This window comes from Carcharodon carcharias, assembly GCF_017639515.1.
Source record: "Carcharodon carcharias isolate sCarCar2 chromosome 27 unlocalized genomic scaffold, sCarCar2.pri SUPER_27_unloc_1, whole genome shotgun sequence".
Lineage (NCBI taxonomy): Eukaryota > Metazoa > Chordata > Chondrichthyes > Lamniformes > Lamnidae > Carcharodon > Carcharodon carcharias.
Window position 1 is genome coordinate 1,349,009 of NW_024470624.1, and position 17,425 is coordinate 1,366,433.

A 17,425-nucleotide genomic window follows, 5' to 3' on the forward strand; every position below is an offset into this window, starting at 1 on the left:
ATTAAAAGAAAAAGGTTTACTGAACAACTTTAAGACATTGACTTTTACAACTTCATGTGGGTGATCAGTCTGTCGAAGCGTAACCCTCTCTGGCTCCTTTTTTGACAGTAATTCTTATGGAATTCACACTCGGGAGTCTGGCTTCTTCTCTGACACTAATTTTCTTGGAATTCGGCCTCGGGAGTCTTCAGTACTTGGCTAGCAAGGGAGACCTTCAGAACCTCTACTTTTATCCCCAAAGCGACCATTACCTCATGTCAGAGTTGGACCAGTTGTAACATGATAATTGGTCAGTTTGGTTACTAGATTAATTTAATTGGATCCCCAATTACTTACACCACCTTCTCTCAGTATATTACACAGGAATACAATAGAACTGTTTCACAATATCCCTTTATCTGATTCTATACCATCACTTATTGATACAGATTCAAATGTTGAGGCTAATCAGAGCTTGAAGGTCTCTCTTGCCAGTACATTTATCATCCCTTCAACTGCCGGCGTCTCTCACAGTTCCTTTCAACTCCCGACACCTCTCACACATCCCTTCAACTCCAGACTCATCTCGCGCTTCCCTTCAACTGCCGGCTCCTCTGGCGCTTCTCTTCAACTGCGCGCATCTATCGCCCTTGTCTTCAACTGCCGGCTCCTCTCGCACTTTCCTTCATCTCCCTGAACCTCTCGCACTTCACTTCAACTGCCTGCGTCTCTCGTGCTTCCCTTCAACTACCGGCTCCTCTCACGCTTCTCTTCAACTGCCAGCTCTTCTGGCGCTTCCCTTCAACTGTCGGCGTGTCTCACACTTCCCTTCAACTCCCGACTCCTTTCGCACTTCTCTTCAACTGTTGCCGTCTCTCACGCTTCCCTTCAACTCCCGGCTCCTCTCGCGCTTCCCTTCAACTGCCGGCTCCTCTCGCGCTTCCCTTCAACTGCCGGCTCCTCTCGCGCTTCCCTTCAACTGCCGGCTCCTCTCGCGCTTCCCTTCAACTCCCGACTCCTCTCACGCTTCCCTTCAACTGCCGGCGTCTCTCGCACTTCTCTTCATCTGCCGGCTCCTCTGGCGCGTCTCTTCAGTTGCCGGCTCCTCTCGCGCTTCCCTTCAACTCCCGACTCCTCTCACGCTTCCCTTCAACTGCCGGCGTCTCTCGCACTTCTCTTCATCTGCCGGCTCCTCTGGCGCGTCTCTTCAGTTGCCGGCTCCTCTCGCGCTTCTCTTCAACTGTCAGTGTCTCTCGCTCTTCACTTCGACTGCCAGCTCTTCTCGTGCTTCCCTTCAACTGCCAGCTCCTCTCGCGCTTCTCCTCAACTGCCAGCTCTTCTCGCGCCTCCCTTCAACTACTGGCTCCTCTCGTGCTTCCCTTCAACTCCAGACTCCTCTCGCGCTTCTCAACTGTCTGCGTCTCTCACTCTTCCCTTCAACTCCCAACTCCTCTCGCGCTTCCCTTCAACTGCCGGCTCGTCTGCCGCTTCTCTTCAACTGCCGGCGCCTCTCGCGCTTCCCTTCAACTACCGGCTCCTCTCGTGCTTCCCTTCAACTGTGGGCATCTCTCACAGTTCCCTTCAACTCCCGACTCCTCTCACACTTCCCTTCAACTCCCGACTCCTCTCACACTTCCCTTCAACTCCCGACTCCTCTCGCGCTTCCCTTCAACTGCCGGCTCCCCTGGCGCTTCTCTTCAACTGCCGGTGTCTCTCGCGCTTCTCATCAACTGCCAGCTCCTCTCGCTCTTCACTTCAACTACCAGCTCCTCTCGCTCTTCACTTCAACTGCCAGCTCTTCTGGCATTTCCCTTCAACTGTCGGCGTCTCTTACACTTGCCTTCAACTCCCGACTGCTCTCGCGCTTCCCTTCAACTTCCGATTCCTCTCACACTTCCCTTCAACTCCCGACTCCTCTCGCGCTTCCCTTCAACTGCCTGCTCTTCTGGCGCTTCTCTTCAACTGTGGGCACCTCTCGCCCTTTTCATCAACTGCCTGCTCCTCTCGCAATTTCCTTCATCTCCCTGCTCCTCTCGCGCTGCCCTTCATCTCCCTGCTCCTCTCGCACCTCTCTTCAACTGCCTGTGTCTCTCGTTCTTCTCTTCATCTGCCGGCTCCTCTCGCGCTTTCCTTCAACTGCCGGCATCTCTCACACTTCCCTTCAACTGCCGGCTCCTCTCGCTCTTCACCTCGACTGCCAGCTCTTCTCCCGCTTCCCTTCAACTACCAGATCCTCTCGCGCTTCTCTTCAACTGCCAGCTCTTCTCGCGCTTCCCTTCAACTACCGGCTCCTCTTGCGCTTCTCTTCAACTGCCGGTTCCTCTCGCGTTTCCCTTCAACTCCCGACACCTCTCGCGCTTTCCTTCAACTGCCGGCTCCTCTGTCGCTTCTCTACAACTACCGGCTCCTCTCGCACTTCCCTTCACCTACCGGTGACTCTCGCGCTTCTTTTCAACTGCCAGCTCCTCTCGCTCTTCCCTTCAACTCCCGGCTTCTCTCGTGCTTCCCTTCAACTGTCGGTGTCTTTCACACTTCCCTTCAACTGCCAGCTCTTCTGGCGCTTCCCTTCAACTGTCGGCGTGTCTCACATGTCCCTTCAACTCCCAACTCCTTTCGCACTTCTCTTCAACTGTTGGCGTCTCTCACGCTTCCCTTCAACTCCCGGCTCCTCTCGTGCTTCCCTTCAACAGCCGGCTCCTCTCGCGCTTCCCTTCAACTGCCGGCTCCTCTCTCGCTTCCCTTCAACTCCCGACTCCTCTCGCGCTTCCCTTCAACTGCCGGCTCCTCTGGCGCTTCTCTTCAACTGCCGGTGTCTCTCGCACTTCTCATCAACTGCCAGCTCCTCTCGCTCTTCACTTCAACTACCAGCTCCTCTCGCTCTTCACTTCGACTGCCAGCTCTTCTGGCATTTCCCTTCAACTGTCGGCGTCTCTCACACTTGCCTTCAACTCCCGACTGCTCTCGCGCTTCCCTTCAACTTCCGACTCCTCTCACACTTCCCTTCAACTCCCGACTCCTCTCGTGCTTCCCTTCAACTGCCTGCTCCTCTGGCGCTTCTCTTCAACTGTGGGCACCTCTCGCCCTTTTCATCAACTGCCTGCTCTTCTCTCACTTTCCTTCATCTCACTGCTCCTCTCGCGCTGCCCTTCATCTCCATGCTCCTCTCGCACCTCTCTTCAACTGCCTGTGTCTCTCGTTCTTCTCTTCATCTGCCGGCTCCTCTCGCGCTTTCCTTCAACTGCCGGCATCTCTCACACTTCCCTTCAACTGCCGGCTCCTCTCGCTCTTCACCTCGACTGCCAGCTCTTCTCCCGCTTCCCTTCAACTACCAGATCCTCTCGCGCTTCTCTTCAACTGCCAGCTCTTCTCGCGCTTCCCTTCAACTACCGGCTCCTCTTGCGCTTCTCTTCAACTGCCGGTTCCTCTCGCGTTTCCCTTCAACTCCCGACACCTCTCGCGCTTTCCTTCAACTGCCGGCTCCTCTGTCGCTTCTCTACAACTACCGGCTCCTCTCGCACTTCCCTTCACCTGCCGGTGTCTCTCGTGCTTCCTTTCAACTGCCAGCTCCTCTCACGCTTCCCTTCAACTCCCAAATCCTCTCGCGCTTCTCTTAAACTGTTGGTGTCTCTCGCTCTTCCCTTCAACTCCCGGCTTATCTCGTGCTTCCCTTCAATTGTTGGCGTCTTTCACACTTCCCTTCAACTGCCGGCTCCTCTCGCTCTTCACTTCAACTGCTGGCTCCTCTCGCACATCTCTTCAACTGCCTGCATCTCTCGTTCTTCCCTTCAACTACTGGCTCCTCTCACGCTTCTCTTCAACTGCCGGCTCCTCTCGCGTTTCCCTTCAACTCCCGACTCCTCTCGCGCTTCCCTTCAACTGCCGGCTCCTCAGTCGCTTCTCTTCAACTACCGGCTCCTCTCGCGCTTCCCTTCAACTGCCGGCGCCTCTCGCGCTTCCCTTCAACTGCCAGCTCCTCTCGCGCTGCCCTTCATCTCCCTGCTCCTCTCGCACTTCTCTTCGACTGCCTGCATCTCTCGTGCTTCCCTTCAACTACCGGCTCCTCTCGCGCTTCCCTTCAACTGCCGGCGTCTCTCGCGCGTCCCTTCAACTGTCGGCGTCTCTCACAGTTCCCTTCAACTCCCGACTCCTCTCACACTTCCCTTCAACTCCCGACTCCTCTTGCACTTGGTTTCAACTGCCGGCTCCTCTGGCGCTTCTCTTCAACTGCTGGTGTCTCTCGCGCTTCTCTTCAACTGCCAGCTCCTCTTGCTCTTCACTTCGACTGACAGCTCTTCTCGCGCTTCCCTTCAACTACCGGCTCCTCTCGCGCTTCTCTTCAATTGCCGGCTCCTCTCGCGCTTCCCTTCAACTGCCGGCTCCTCTGATGCTTCTCTTCAACTGCCGGCTTCTCTCGCGCTTCCCTTCATCTCCCTGCTCTTTTCGCGCTTCCCTTCATCTCCCTGCTCCTCTCGCACTTTTCTTCAACTGCCAGTGTCTCTTGCGCTTCCCTTCAACTGCCGGGTCCTCTCGCACTTCTCTTCAACTGCCGCCGTCTCTTGCACTTCCCTTCAACTGCCGTCATCTTTCGCGCTTCCCTTCAACTGCCAGCTCCTCTCGCGCTTCCCTTCAACTGCCGGCACCTCTCGAGCTTCCCTTCAACTGACAGCTCCTCTCGCGCTTCCCCTCAACTGCCGGCGTCTCTCGCGCTTCCCTTCAACTGCCAGCTCCTCTCGCTCTTCACTTCAACTGCCAGCTCTTCTGGTGCTTCCCTTCAACTGTCAGAGTCTCTCACACTTCCCGTCAACTCCCGACTGTTTTCGCGCTTCCCTTCAACTGCCAGCTCCTCTGGAGCTTCTCTTCAACTGCCGGTGTGTCTCGCGCTTCTCTTCATCTCCCTGCTCCTCTCGCGCTTCCCTTCAACTGCCGGCGCCTCTCGCGATTCCCTTCAACTCCCGACTCCTCTCGCGCTTCTCTACAATTGTCGGCTCCTCTCACGCTTTCCTTCAACTCCCAACTCCTCTCGCGCTTCCCTTCAACTACCAGCTCCTCTCGCTCTTCACTTCGACTGCCAGCTCTTCTAGCGCTTCCCTTCAACTGTCGGAGTCTCTCACACTTCCCTTCAACTCCTGACTGCTTTCGCGCTTCCCTTCAACTCCCGACTCCTCTAGCGCTTCTCTTCAACTGTCTGCGTCTCTCACTCTCCACTTCAACTCCCGACTCCTCTCGCACTCCTCTTCAACTGTTGGCGTCTCTCACGCTTCCCTTCAACTCCCAACTCCTCTCGCACTTCCCTTCAAATGCCGGCTCCTCTGGCTATTCTCTTCAACTGCCGGCTCCTCTCGTGCCTCTCTTCAACTGCCGGCGTCTCTCACGCTTCTCTTCAACTGCAGTCGTCTCTCACGCTTCCCTTCAACTGCCGGCTCCTCTCATGCTTCCCTTCAACTCCAGACTCCTCTCGCGCTTCCCTTCAACTGCACGCATCTCTCACGCTTCCCTTCAGCTGCCAGCTCTTCTCGTGCTTCCCTTCAACTACCAGCTCCTCTCGCGCTTCCCTTCAACTGCCGGCCCCTGTGTCGCTTCTCTTCAACTGCCGGCACCTCTCGCGCTTCCCTTCAACTACCGGCTCCTCTCGCGCTTCCCTTCAACTGCCAGCGTCTCTCGCACTTCCCTTCAACTGCCGGCTCCTCTGGCGCTTCTCTGCAACAGCCGGTGTCTCTCGCGCTTCTCATCAACTGCCAGCTCCTCTCGCTCTTCACTTCGACTGCCAGCTCTTCTGGCGCTTCCCTTCAACTGTCGGCGTCTCTCACACTTCCCTTCAACTCCCAACTCCTCTCGCGCTTCCCTTCAACTGCCTGCTCCTCTGGCGCTTCTCTTCAACTGTGGGCACCTCTCGCCCTTTTCATCAACTGCCTGCTCCTCTAGCACTTTCCTTCATCTCCCTGCTCCTCTCGCGCTGCCCTTCATCTCCCTGCTCCTCTCGCACTTCTCTTCAACTGCCTGTGTCTCTCGTTCTTCTCTTCATCTGCCGGCTCCTCTCGCGCTTTCCTTCAACTGCCGGCATCTCTCACACTTCCCTTCAACTGCCGGCTCCTCTCGCTCTTCACCTCGACTGCCAGCTCTTCTCCCGCTTCCCTTCAGCTACCAGATCCTCTCGCGCTTCTCTTCAACTGCCAGCTCCTCTCGCGCTTCCCTTCAACTGCTGGCTCCTCTCGCGCTTCCCTTCACCTGCCGGTGACTCTCGCGCTTCCATTCAACTGCCAACTCCTCTCACACTTCCCTTCAACTCCCAAATCTTCTCGCGCTTCCCTTCAACTGCCGGTGTCTCTCGCGCTTCTCTTCAACTGCAGTCGTCTCTCACGCTTCCCTTCAACTGCCGGCTCCTCTCGCGCTTCCCTTCAACTCCAGACTCCTCTCGCGCTTCCCTTCAACTGCCCGCATCTTTCACGCTTCCCTTCAACTGCCGGCTCCTCTCGCGCTTCCCTTCATCTCCCTGCTCCTCTCGCGCTTCCCTTCATCTCCCTGCTCCTCTCGCACTTCTCTTCAACTGACTGCATATCTCGCGCTTCCCTTCAACTCCAGACTCCTCTCGCGCTTCCCTTCAACTGCCCGCATCTTTCACGCTTCCCTTCAACTGCTGGCTCCTCTCGCGCTTCCCTTCATCTCCCTGCTCCTCTCGCGCTTCCCTTCATCTCCCTGCTCCTCTCGCACTTCTCTTCAACTGCCTGCATATCTCGTGCTTTCCTTCAACAACCGGCTCCTCTTGCGCATCCCTTCAACTGCCGGCGTCTCTCACAGTTCCTTTCAACTCCCGACTCCTCTCACACATCCCTTCAACTCCCGACTCATCTCGCACTTCCCTTCAACTGCCGGCTCCTCTGGCGCTTCTCTTCAACTGCGCGCATCTATCGCCCTTGTCTTCAACTGCCGGCTCCTCTCGCACTTTCCTTCATCTCCATGAACATCTCGCACTTCGCTTCAACTGCCTGCGTCTCTCGTGCTTCCCTTCAACTACCGGCTCCTCTCACGCTTCCCTGCAACTGCCAGCTCTTCTGGCGCTTCCCTTCAACTGTCGGCGTGTCTCACACTTCTCTTCAACTCCCGACTCCTTTCGCACTTCTCTTCAACTGTTGGCGTCTCTCACGCTTCCCTTCAACTCCCGGCTCCTCTTGCGCTTCCCTTCAACTGCCGGCTCCTCTCGCACTTCCCTTCAACTGCCGGCGCCTCTCGTGCTTCCCTTCAACTGCCAGCTCCTCTCGCGCTTCCCTTCAACTCCCGACTCCTCTATCGCTTCTCCTCAACTGTCTGCGTCTCTCACTCTTCCGTTCAACTCCCGACTCCTCTCGCACTTCTCTTCAACTGTTGGCATCTCTCACGCTTCCCTTCAACTCCCAACTCCTCTCGCACTTCCCTTCAAATGCCGGCTCCTCTGGCTATTCTCTTCAACTGCCGGCTCCTCTCATGCCTCTCTTCAACTGCCGGCTTCTCTCGCACTTCTCTTCAACTGCAGTCGTCTCTCACGCTTCCCTTCAACTGCCGGCTCCTCTCGCGCTTCCCTTCAACTGCCAGCTCCTCTCGCGCTTCCCTTCAACTGCCGACTCCTCTAGCGCTTCTCCTCAACTGTCTGCGTCTCTCACTCTTCCCTTCAACTCCCGACTCCTTTCGCACTTCCCTTCAAATGCCGGCTCCTCTGGCTATTCTCTTCAACTGCGCGCATCTATCGCCCCTGTCTTCAACTGCCGGCTCCTCTCGCACTTTCCTTCATCTCCATGAACCACTCGCACTTCGCTTCAACTGCCTGCGTCTCTCGTGCTTCCCTTCAACTACCGGCTCCTCTCACGCTTCCCTGCAACTGCCAGCTCTTCTGGCGCTTCCCTTCAACTGTCGGCGTGTCTCACACTTCTCTTCAACTCCCGACTCCTTTCACGCTTCCCTTCAACTGCCGGCGTCTCTCGCACTTCTCTTCATCTGTCGGCTCCTCTGGCGCTTCTCTTCAGTTGCTGGCTCCTCTCGCGCTTCTCTTCAACTGTCAGTGTCTCTCGCTCTTCCCTTGAACTCCCGGCTTCTCTCGCGCTTTCTTCAACTCCCGGCTCCTCTCGCGTTTCCCTTCAACTCCGGACTCCTCTCGCGCTTCCCTTCAACTGCCGGCTCCTCTGTCGCTTCTCTTCAACTACCAGTTCCTCTCGCGCTTCCCTTCAACTGCCGGCGCCTCTCGTGCTTCCCTTCAACTGCCAGCTCCTCTCGCGCTTCCCTTCAACTCCTGACTCCTCTAGCGCTTCTCCTCAACTGTCTGCGTCTCTCACTCTTCCCTTCAACTCCCGGCTCCTCTCGCGCTTCCCTACAACTGCCCGCATCTTTCACGCTTCCCTTCAACTGCCAGCTCCTCTCGCGCTTCCCTTCAACTCCCGACTCCTCTAGCGCTTCTCCTCAACTGTCTGCGTCTCTCACTCTTCCGTTCAACTCCCGACTCCTCTCGCACTTCTCTTCAACTGTTGGCATCTCTCACGCTTCCCTTCAACTCCCAACTCCTCTCGCACTTCCCTTCAACTGTCGGCGTGTCTCACACTTCTCTTCAACTCCCGACTCCTTTCGCGCTTCCCTTCAACTGCCGGCGTCTCTCGCACTTCTCTTCATCTGTCGGCTCCTCTGGCACTTCTCTTCAGTTGCTGGCTCCTCTCGCACTTCTCTTCAACTGTCAGTGACTCTCGCTCTTCCCTTTAACTCCCGGCTTCTCTCGCGCTTTCTTCAACTCCCGGCTTCTCTCGCGCTTCTCTTCAACTCCCAGCTTCTCTCGCGCTTCTCTTCAACTGTCGTCGTCTCTCACGCTTCCCATCAACTCCCGACTCCTCTGGCGCTTCCCTTCAACTGCCGGCTACTCTCGCTCTTCACTTCGACTGCCAGCTCTTCTCGCGCTTCCCTTCAACTGCCAGCTCCTCTCGCGCTTCTCCTCAACTGCCAGCTCTTCTCGCGCTTCCCTTCAACTATTGGCTCCTCTTGCGCTTCTCTTCAAATGCCGGCTCCTCTGGCGTTTCCCTTCAACTCCCGACTCCTCTCGCGCTTCCCTTCAACTGCCGGCTCCTCTGTCGCTTCTCTTCAACTACCAGCTCCTCTCGCACTTCCCTTCAACTGCCGGCGCCTCTCGTGCTTCCCTTCAACTGCCAGCTCCTCTCGCGCTTCCCTTCAACTCCCGACTCCTCTAGCGCTTCTCCTCAACTGTCTGCGTCTCTCACTCTTCCGTTCAACTCCCGACTCCTCTCGCACTTCTCTTCAACTGTTGGCATCTCTCACGCTTCCCTTCAACTCCCGACTCCTCTCGCACTTCCCTTCAAATGCCGGCTCCTCTGGCTATTCTCTTCAACTGCCGGCTCCTCTCATGCCTCTCTTCAACTGCCGGCTTCTCTCGCACTTCTCTTCAACTGCAGTCGTCTCTCACGCTTCCCTTCAACTGCCGGCTCCTCTCGCGCTTCCCTTCAACTGCCAGCTCCTCTCGCGCTTCCCTTCAACTGCCGACTCCTCTAGCGCTTCTCCTCAACTGTCTGCGTCTCTCACTCTTCCCTTCAACTCCCGACTCCTCTCGCACTTCCCTTCAAATGCCGGCTCCTCTGGCTATTCTCTTCAACTGCCAGCTCCTCTCATGCCTCTCTTCAACTGCCGGTGTCTCTCGCGCTTCTCTTCAACTGCAGTCGTCTCTCACGCTTCCCTTCAACTGCCGGCTCCTCTCGCGCTTCCCTTCAACTCCAGACTCCTCTCGCGCTTCCCTTCAACTGCCCACATCTTTCACGCTTCCCTTCAACTGCCAGCTCCTCTCGCGCTTCCCTTCATCTCCCTGCTCCTCTCGCGCTTCCCTTCATCTCCCTGCTCCTCTCGCACTTCTCTTCAACTGCCTGCATATCTCGTGCTTTCCTTCAACAACCGGCTCCTCTTGCGCATCCCTTCAACTGCCGGCGTCTCTCACAGTTCCTTTCAACTCCCGACTCCTCTCACACATCCCTTCAACTCCCGACTCATCTCGCACTTCCCTTCAACTGCCGGCTCCTCTGGCGCTTCTCTTCAACTGCGCGCATCTATCGCCCTTGTCTTCAACTGCCGGCTCCTCTCGCACTTTCCTTCATCTCCATGAATCTCTCGCACTTTGCTTCAACTGCCTGCGTCTCTCATGCTTCCCTTCAACTACCGGCTCCTCTCACGCTTCCCTGCAACTGCCAGCTCTTCTGGCGCTTCCCTTCAACTGTCGGCGTGTCTCACACTTCCCTTCAACTCCCGACTCCTTTCGCACTTCTCTTCAACTGTTGGCGTCTCTCACGGTTCCCTTCAACTCCCGGCTCCTCTCGCGCTTCCCTTCAACTGCCCGCATCTTTCACGCTTCCCTTCAGCTGCCGGCTACTCTCGCTCTTCCCTTCGACTGCCAGCTCTTCTCGTGCTTCCCTTCAAATACCAGCTCCTCTCGCGCTTCTCTTCAACTGCCGGCTCCTCTTGCGCTTCTCTTCAACTGCCGGCTCCTCTTGCGCTTCTCTTCAACTGCCTGCTCCTCTTACTCTTCACTTCGACTGCCAGCTCTTCTCGCGCTTCCCTTCAACTACCAGCTCCTCTCGCTCTTCACTTCGACTGCCAGCTCTTCTGGCGCTTCCCTTCAACTGTCGGCGTCTCTCACACTTCCCTTCAACTCCCGACTGCTCTCACACTTCCCTTCAACTCCCGACTCCTCTCGCGCTTCCCTTCAACTGCCTGCTCCTCTGGCGCTTCTCTTCAACTGTGGGCACCTCTCGCCCTTGTCATCAACTGCCTGCTCCTCTCGCACTTTCCTTCATCTCCCTGCTCCTCTCGCGCTGCCCTTCAACTGCCGGCGTCTCTCGCGCTTCCCTTCAACTGCCAGCTCCTCTCGCGCTTCCCTTCAATTGTCGGTGTCTCTCACACTTTTCTTCATCTGCCGGCTCTTCTGGCGCTTCTCTTCATCTGCCGGCTCCTCTCGCGCTTCTCTTCATCTGCCAGCTCCTCTCGCGCTTCCCTTCAACTGCCGGCTCCTCTCGCTCTTCACTTCGACTGCCAGCTCTTCTGGCGCATCCCTTCAACTGCCAGCTCCTCTCGCGCTTCCCTTCATCTCCCTGCTCCTCTCGCGCTTCCCTTCATCTCCCTGCTCCTCTCGCACTTCTCTTCAACTGCCTGCATATCTCGTGCTTTCCTTCGACAACCGGCTCCTCTTGCGCATCCCTTCAACTGCCGGCGTCTCTCACAGTTCCTTTCAACTCCCAACTCCTCTCACACATCCCTTCAACTCCTGACTCATCCCGCACTTCCCTTCAACTGCCGGCTCCTCTGGCTATTCTCTTCAACTGCGCGCATCTATCGCCCTTGTCTTCAACTGCCGGCTCCTCTCGCACTTTCATTCATCTCCATGAACCACTCGCACTTCGCTTCAACTGCCTGCGTCTCTTGTGCTTCACTTCAACTACCGGCTCCTCTCACGCTTCCCTGCAACTGCCAGCTCTTCTGGCGCTTCCCTACAACGGTCGGCGTGTCTCACACTTCTCTTCAACTCCCGACTCCTTTCGCACTTCTCTTCAACTGTTGGCGTCTCTCACGCTTCCCTTCAACTCCCGGCTCCTCTCGCGCTTCCCTTCAAGTGCCGGCTCCTCTCGCGCTTCCCTTCAACTGCCGGCTCCTCTCGCGCTTCCCTTCAACTCCCGACTCCTCTCGCGCTTCCCTTCAACTGCCGGCGTCTCTTGCACTTCTCTTCATCTGTCAGCTCCTCTGGCGCTTCTCTTCAGTTGCTGGCACCTCTCGCGCTTCTCTTCAACTGTCAGCGTCTCTCGCTCTTCCCTTTAACTCCCGGCTTCTCTCGCGCTTCTCTTCAACTCCCAGCTTCTCTCGCGCTTCTCTTCAACTGTCGTCGTCTCTCACGCTTCCCATCAACTCCCGACTCCTCTGGCGCTTCCCTTCAACTGCCAGCTCCTCTCGCGCTTCTCCTCAACTGCCAGCTCTTCTCGCGCTTCCCTTCAACTATTGGCTCCTCTTGCGCTTCTCTTCAAATGCCGGCTCCTCTCGCGTTTCCCTTCAACTCCCGACTCTTCTCGCGCTTCCCTTCAACTGCCGGCTCCTCTGTCGCTTCTCTTCAACTACCAGCTCCTCTCGCGCTTCCCTTCAACTGCCGGCGCCTCTCGTGCTTCTCTTCAACTGCCAGCTCCTCTCGCGCTTCCCTTCAACTCCCGACTCCTCTAGCGCTTCTCCTCAACTGTCTGCGTCTCTCACTCTTCCGTTCAACTCCCGACTCCTCTCGCACTTCTCTTCAACTGTTGGCATCTCTCACGCTTCCCTTCAACTCCCAACTCCTCTCGCACTTCCCTTCAAATGCCGGCTCCTCTGGCTATTCTCTTCAACTGCCGGCTCCTCTCATGCCTCTCTTCAACTGCCGGCTTCTCTCGCACTTCTCTTCAACTGCAGTCGTCTCTCACGCTTCCCTTCAACTGCCGGCTCCTCTCGCGCTTCCCTTCAACTGCCAGCTCCTCTCGCGCTTCCCTTCAACTGCCGACTCCTCTAGCGCTTCTCCTCAACTGTCTGCGTCTCTCACTCTTCCCTTCAACTCCCGACTCCTCTCGCACTTCCCTTCAAATGCCGGCTCCTCTGGCTATTCTCTTCAACTGCCAGCTCCTCTCATGCCTCTCTTCAACTGCCGGTGTCTCTCGCGCTTCTCTTCAACTGCAGTCGTCTCTCACGCTTCCCTTCAACTGCCGGCTCCTCTCGCGCTTCCCTTCAACTCCAGACTCCTCTCGCGATTCCCTTCAACTGCCCGCATCTTTCACGCTTCCCTTCAACTGCCGGCTCCTCTCGCGCTTCCCTTCATCTCCCTGCTCCTCTCGCGCTTCCCTTCATCTCCCTGCTCCTCTCGAACTTCTCTTCAACTGCCTGCATATCTCGTGCTTTCCTTCAACAACCGGCTCCTCTTGCGCATCCCTTCAACTGCCGGCGTCTCTCACAGTTCCTTTCAACTCCCGACTCCTCTCACACATCCCTTCAACTCCCGACTCATCTCGCACTTCCCTTCAACTGCCGGCTCCTCTGGCGCTTCTCTTCAACTGCGCGCATCTATCGCCCTTGTCTTCAACTGCCGGCTCCTCTCGCACTTTCCTTCATCTCCATGAACCTCTCGCACTTCGCTTCAACTCCCAGCTTCTCTCGCGCTTCTCTTCAACTGTCGTCGTCTCTCACGCTTCCCATCAACTCCCGACTCCTCTGGCGCTTCCCTTCAACTGCCGGCTACTCTCGCTCTTCACTTCGACTGCCAGCTCTTCTCGCGCTTCCCTTCAACTGCCAGCTCCTCTCGCGCTTCTCCTCAACTGCCAGCTCTTCTCGCGCTTCCCTTCAACTATTGGCTCCTCTTGCGCTTCTCTTCAAATGCCGGCTCCTCTCGCGTTTCCCTTCAACTCCCGACTCCTCTCGCGCTTCCCTTCAACTGCCGGCTCCTCTGTCGCTTCTCTTCAACTACCAGCTCCTCTCGCACTTCCCTTCAACTGCCGGCGCCTCTCGTGCTTCCCTTCAACTGCCAGCTCCTCTCGCGCTTCCCTTCAACTCCCGACTCCTCTAGCGCTTCTCCTCAACTGTCTGCGTCTCTCACTCTTCCGTTCAACTCCCGACTCCTCTTGCACTTCTCTTCAACTGTTGGCATCTCTCACGCTTCCCTTCAACTCCCGACTCCTCTCGCACTTCCCTTCAAATGCCGGCTCCTCTGGCTATTCTCTTCAACTGCCGGCTCCTCTCATGCCTCTCTTCAACTGCCGGCTTCTCTCGCACTTCTCTTCAACTGCAGTCGTCTCTCACGCTTCCCTTCAACTGCCGGCTCCTCTCGCGCTTCCCTTCAACGGCCAGCTCCTCTCGTGCTTCCCTTCAACTGCCGACTCCTCTAGCGCTTCTCCTCAACTGTCTGCGTCTCTCACTCTTCCCTTCAACTCCCGACTCCTCTCGCACTTCCCTTCAAATGCCGGCTCCTCTGGCTATTCTCTTCAACTGCCAGCTCCTCTCATGCCTCTCTTCAACTGCCGGTGTCTCTCGCGCTTCTCTTCAACTGCAGTCGTCTCTCACGCTTCCCTTCAACTGCCGGCTCCTCTCGCGCTTCCCTTCAACTCCAGACTCCTCTCGCGCTTCCCTTCAACTGCCCACATCTTTCACGCTTCCCTTCAACTGCCGGCTCCTCTCGCGCTTCCCTTCATCTCCCTGCTCCTCTCGCGCTTCCCTTCATCTCCCTGCTCCTCTCGCACTTCTCTTCAACTGCCTGCATATCTCGTGCTTTCCTTCAACAACCGGCTCCTCTTGCGCATCCCTTCAACTGCCGGCGTCTCTCACAGTTCCTTTCAACTCCCGACTCCTCTCACACATCCCTTCAACTCCCGACTCATCTCGCACTTCCCTTCAACTGCCGGCTCCTCTGGCGCTTCTCTTCAACTGCGCGCATCTATCGCCCTTGTCTTCAACTGCCGGCTCCTCTCGCACTTTCCTTCATCTCCATGAACCTCTCGCACTTTGCTTCAACTGCCTGCGTCTCTCATGCTTCCCTTCAACTACCGGCTCCTCTCACGCTTCCCTGCAACTGCCAGCTCTTCTGGCGCTTCCCTTCAACTGTCGGCGTGTCTCACACTTCCCTTCAACTCCCGACTCCTTTCGCACTTCTCTTCAACTGTTGGCGTCTCTCACGCTTCCCTTCAACTCCCGGCTCCTCTCGCGCTTCCCTTCAACTGCCCGCATCTTTCACGCTTCCCTTCAGCTGCCGGCTACTCTCGCTCTTCCCTTCGACTGCCAGCTCTTCTCGTGCTTCCCTTCAAATACCAGCTCCTCTCGCGCTTCTCTTCAACTGCCGGCTCCTCTTGCGCTTCTCTTCAACTGCCGGCTCCTCTTGCGCTTCTCTTCAACTGCCTGCTCCTCTTACTCTTCACTTCGACTGCCAGCTCTTCTCGCGCTTCCCTTCAACTACCAGCTCCTCTCGCTCTTCACTTCGACTGCCAGCTCTTCTGGCGCTTCCCTTCAACTGTCGGCGTCTCTCACACTTCCCTTCAACTCCCGACTGCTCTCGCGCTTCCCTTCAACTTCCGACTCCTCTCACACTTCCCTTCAACTCCCGACTCCTCTCGCGCTTCCCTTCAACTGCCTGCTCCTCTGGCGCTTCTCTTCAACTGTGGGCACCTCTCGCCCTTGTCATCAACTGCCTGCTCCTCTCGCACTTTCCTTCATCTCCCTGCTCCTCTCGCGCTGCCCTTCAACTGCCGGCGTCTCTCGCGCTTCCCTTCAACTGCCAGCTCCTCTCGCGCTTCCCTTCAATTGTCGGTGTCTCTCACACTTTTCTTCATCTGCCGGCTCTTCTGGCGCTTCTCTTCATCTGCCGGCTCCTCTCGCGCTTCTCTTCATCTGCCAGCTCCTCTCGCGCTTCCCTTCAACTGCCGGCTCCTCTCGCTCTTCACTTCGACTGCCAGCTCTTCTGGCGCATCGCTTCAACTGCCTGCTCCTCTCGCGCTTCCCTTCATCTCCCTGCTCCTCTCGCGCTTCCCTTCATCTCCCTGCTCTCTCGCGCTTCCCTTCATCTCCCTGCTCCTCTCGCACTTCTCTTCAACTGCCTGCATATCTCGTGCTTTCCTTCGACAACCGGCTCCTCTTGCGCATCCCTTCAACTGCCGGCGTCTCTCACAGTTCCTTTCAACTCCCAACTCCTCTCACACATCCCTTCAACTCCTGACTCATCCCGCACTTCCCTTCAACTGCCGGCTCCTCTGGCTATTCTCTTCAACTGCGCGCATCTATCGCCCTTGTCTTCAACTGCCGGCTCCTCTCGCACTTTCATTCATCTCCATGAACCACTCGCACTTCGCTTCAACTGCCTGCGTCTCTTGTGCTTCACTTCAACTACCGGCTCCTCTCACGCTTCCCTGCAACTGCCAGCTCTTCTGGCGCTTCCCTACAATGGTCGGCGTGTCTCACACTTCTCTTCAACTCCCGACTCCTTTCGCACTTCTCTTCAACTGTTGGCGTCTCTCACGCTTCCCTTCAACTCCCGGCTCCTCTCGCGCTTCCCTTCAAGTGCCGGCTCCTCTCGCGCTTCCCTTCAACTGCCGGCTCCTCTCGCGCTTCCCTTCAACTCCCGACTCCTCTCGCGCTTCCCTTCAACTGCCGGCGTCTCTTGCACTTCTCTTCATCTGTCAGCTCCTCTGGCGCTTCTCTTCAGTTGCTGGCACCTCTCGCGCTTCTCTTCAACTGTCAGCGTCTCTCGCTCTTCCCTTTAACTCCCGGCTTCTCTCGCGCTTCTCTTCAACTCCCAGCTTCTCTCGCGCTTCTCTTCAACTGTCGTCGTCTCTCACGCTTCCCATCAACTCCCGACTCCTCTGGCGCTTCCCTTCAACTGCCGGCTACTCTCGCTCTTCACTTCGACTGCCAGCTCTTCTCGCGCTTCCCTTCAACTGCCAGCTCCACTCGCGCTTCTCCTCAACTGCCAGCTCTTCTCGCGCTTCCCTTCAACTATTGGCTCCTCTTGCGCTTCTCTTCAAATGCCGGCTCCTCTCGCATTTCCCTTCAACTCCCGACTCTTCTCGCGCTTCCCTTCAACTGCCGGCTCCTCTGTCGCTTCTCTTCAACTACCAGCTCCTCTCGTGCTTCCCTTCAACTGCCAGCTCCTCTCGCGCTTCCCTTCAACTCCCGACTCCTCTAGCGCTTCTCCTCAACTGTCTGCGTCTCTCACTCTTCCGTTCAACTCCCGACTCCTCTCGCACTTCTCTTCAACTGTTGGCATCTCTCACGCTTCCCTTCAACTCCCAACTCCTCTCGCACTTCCCTTCAAATGCCGGCTCCTCTGGCTATTCTCTTCAACTGCCGGCTCCTCTCATGCCTCTCTTCAACTGCCGGCTTCTCTCGCACTTCTCTTCAACTGCAGTCGTCTCTCACGCTTCCCTTCAACTGCCGGCTCCTCTCGCGCTTCCCTTCAACGGCCAGCTCCTCTCGCGCTTCCCTTCAACTGCCGACTCCTCTAGCGCTTCTCCTCAACTGTCTGCGTCTCTCACTCTTCCCTTCAACTCCCGACTCCTCTCGCACTTCCCTTCAAATGCCGGCTCCTCTGGCTATTCTCTTCAACTGCCAGCTCCTCTCATGCCTCTCTTCAACTGCCGGTGTCTCTCGCGCTTCTCTTCAACTGCAGTCGTCTCTCACGCTTCCCTTCAACTGCCGGCTCCTCTCGCGCTTCCCTTCAACTCCAGACTCCTCTCGCGCTTCCCTTCAACTGCCCGCATCTTTCACGCTTCCCTTCAACTGCCGGCTCCTCTCGCGCTTCCCTTCATCTCCCTGCTCCTCTCGCGCTTCCCTTCATCTCCCTGCTCCTCTCGAACTTCTCTTCAACTGCCTGCATATCTCGTGCTTTCCTTCAACAACCGGCTCCTCTTGCGCATCCCTTCAACTGCCGGCGTCTCTCACAGTTCCTTTCAAC

The 17,425-nt window shown here is 56.9% G+C and overlaps 1 protein-coding gene and 1 pseudogene across 1 annotated transcript in view; both read left to right on the forward strand.

Annotated features, from left to right (window-relative positions):
- Positions 1–17,425, forward strand: part of LOC121273703 (zinc finger protein 229-like) — a 1,112,939-nt gene that overhangs the window by 62,878 nt on the left and 1,032,636 nt on the right. The gene's annotated exons all lie outside the window — the stretch shown is intronic.
- Positions 1–17,425, forward strand: part of LOC121273590 — a 101,748-nt pseudogene that overhangs the window by 8,703 nt on the left and 75,620 nt on the right.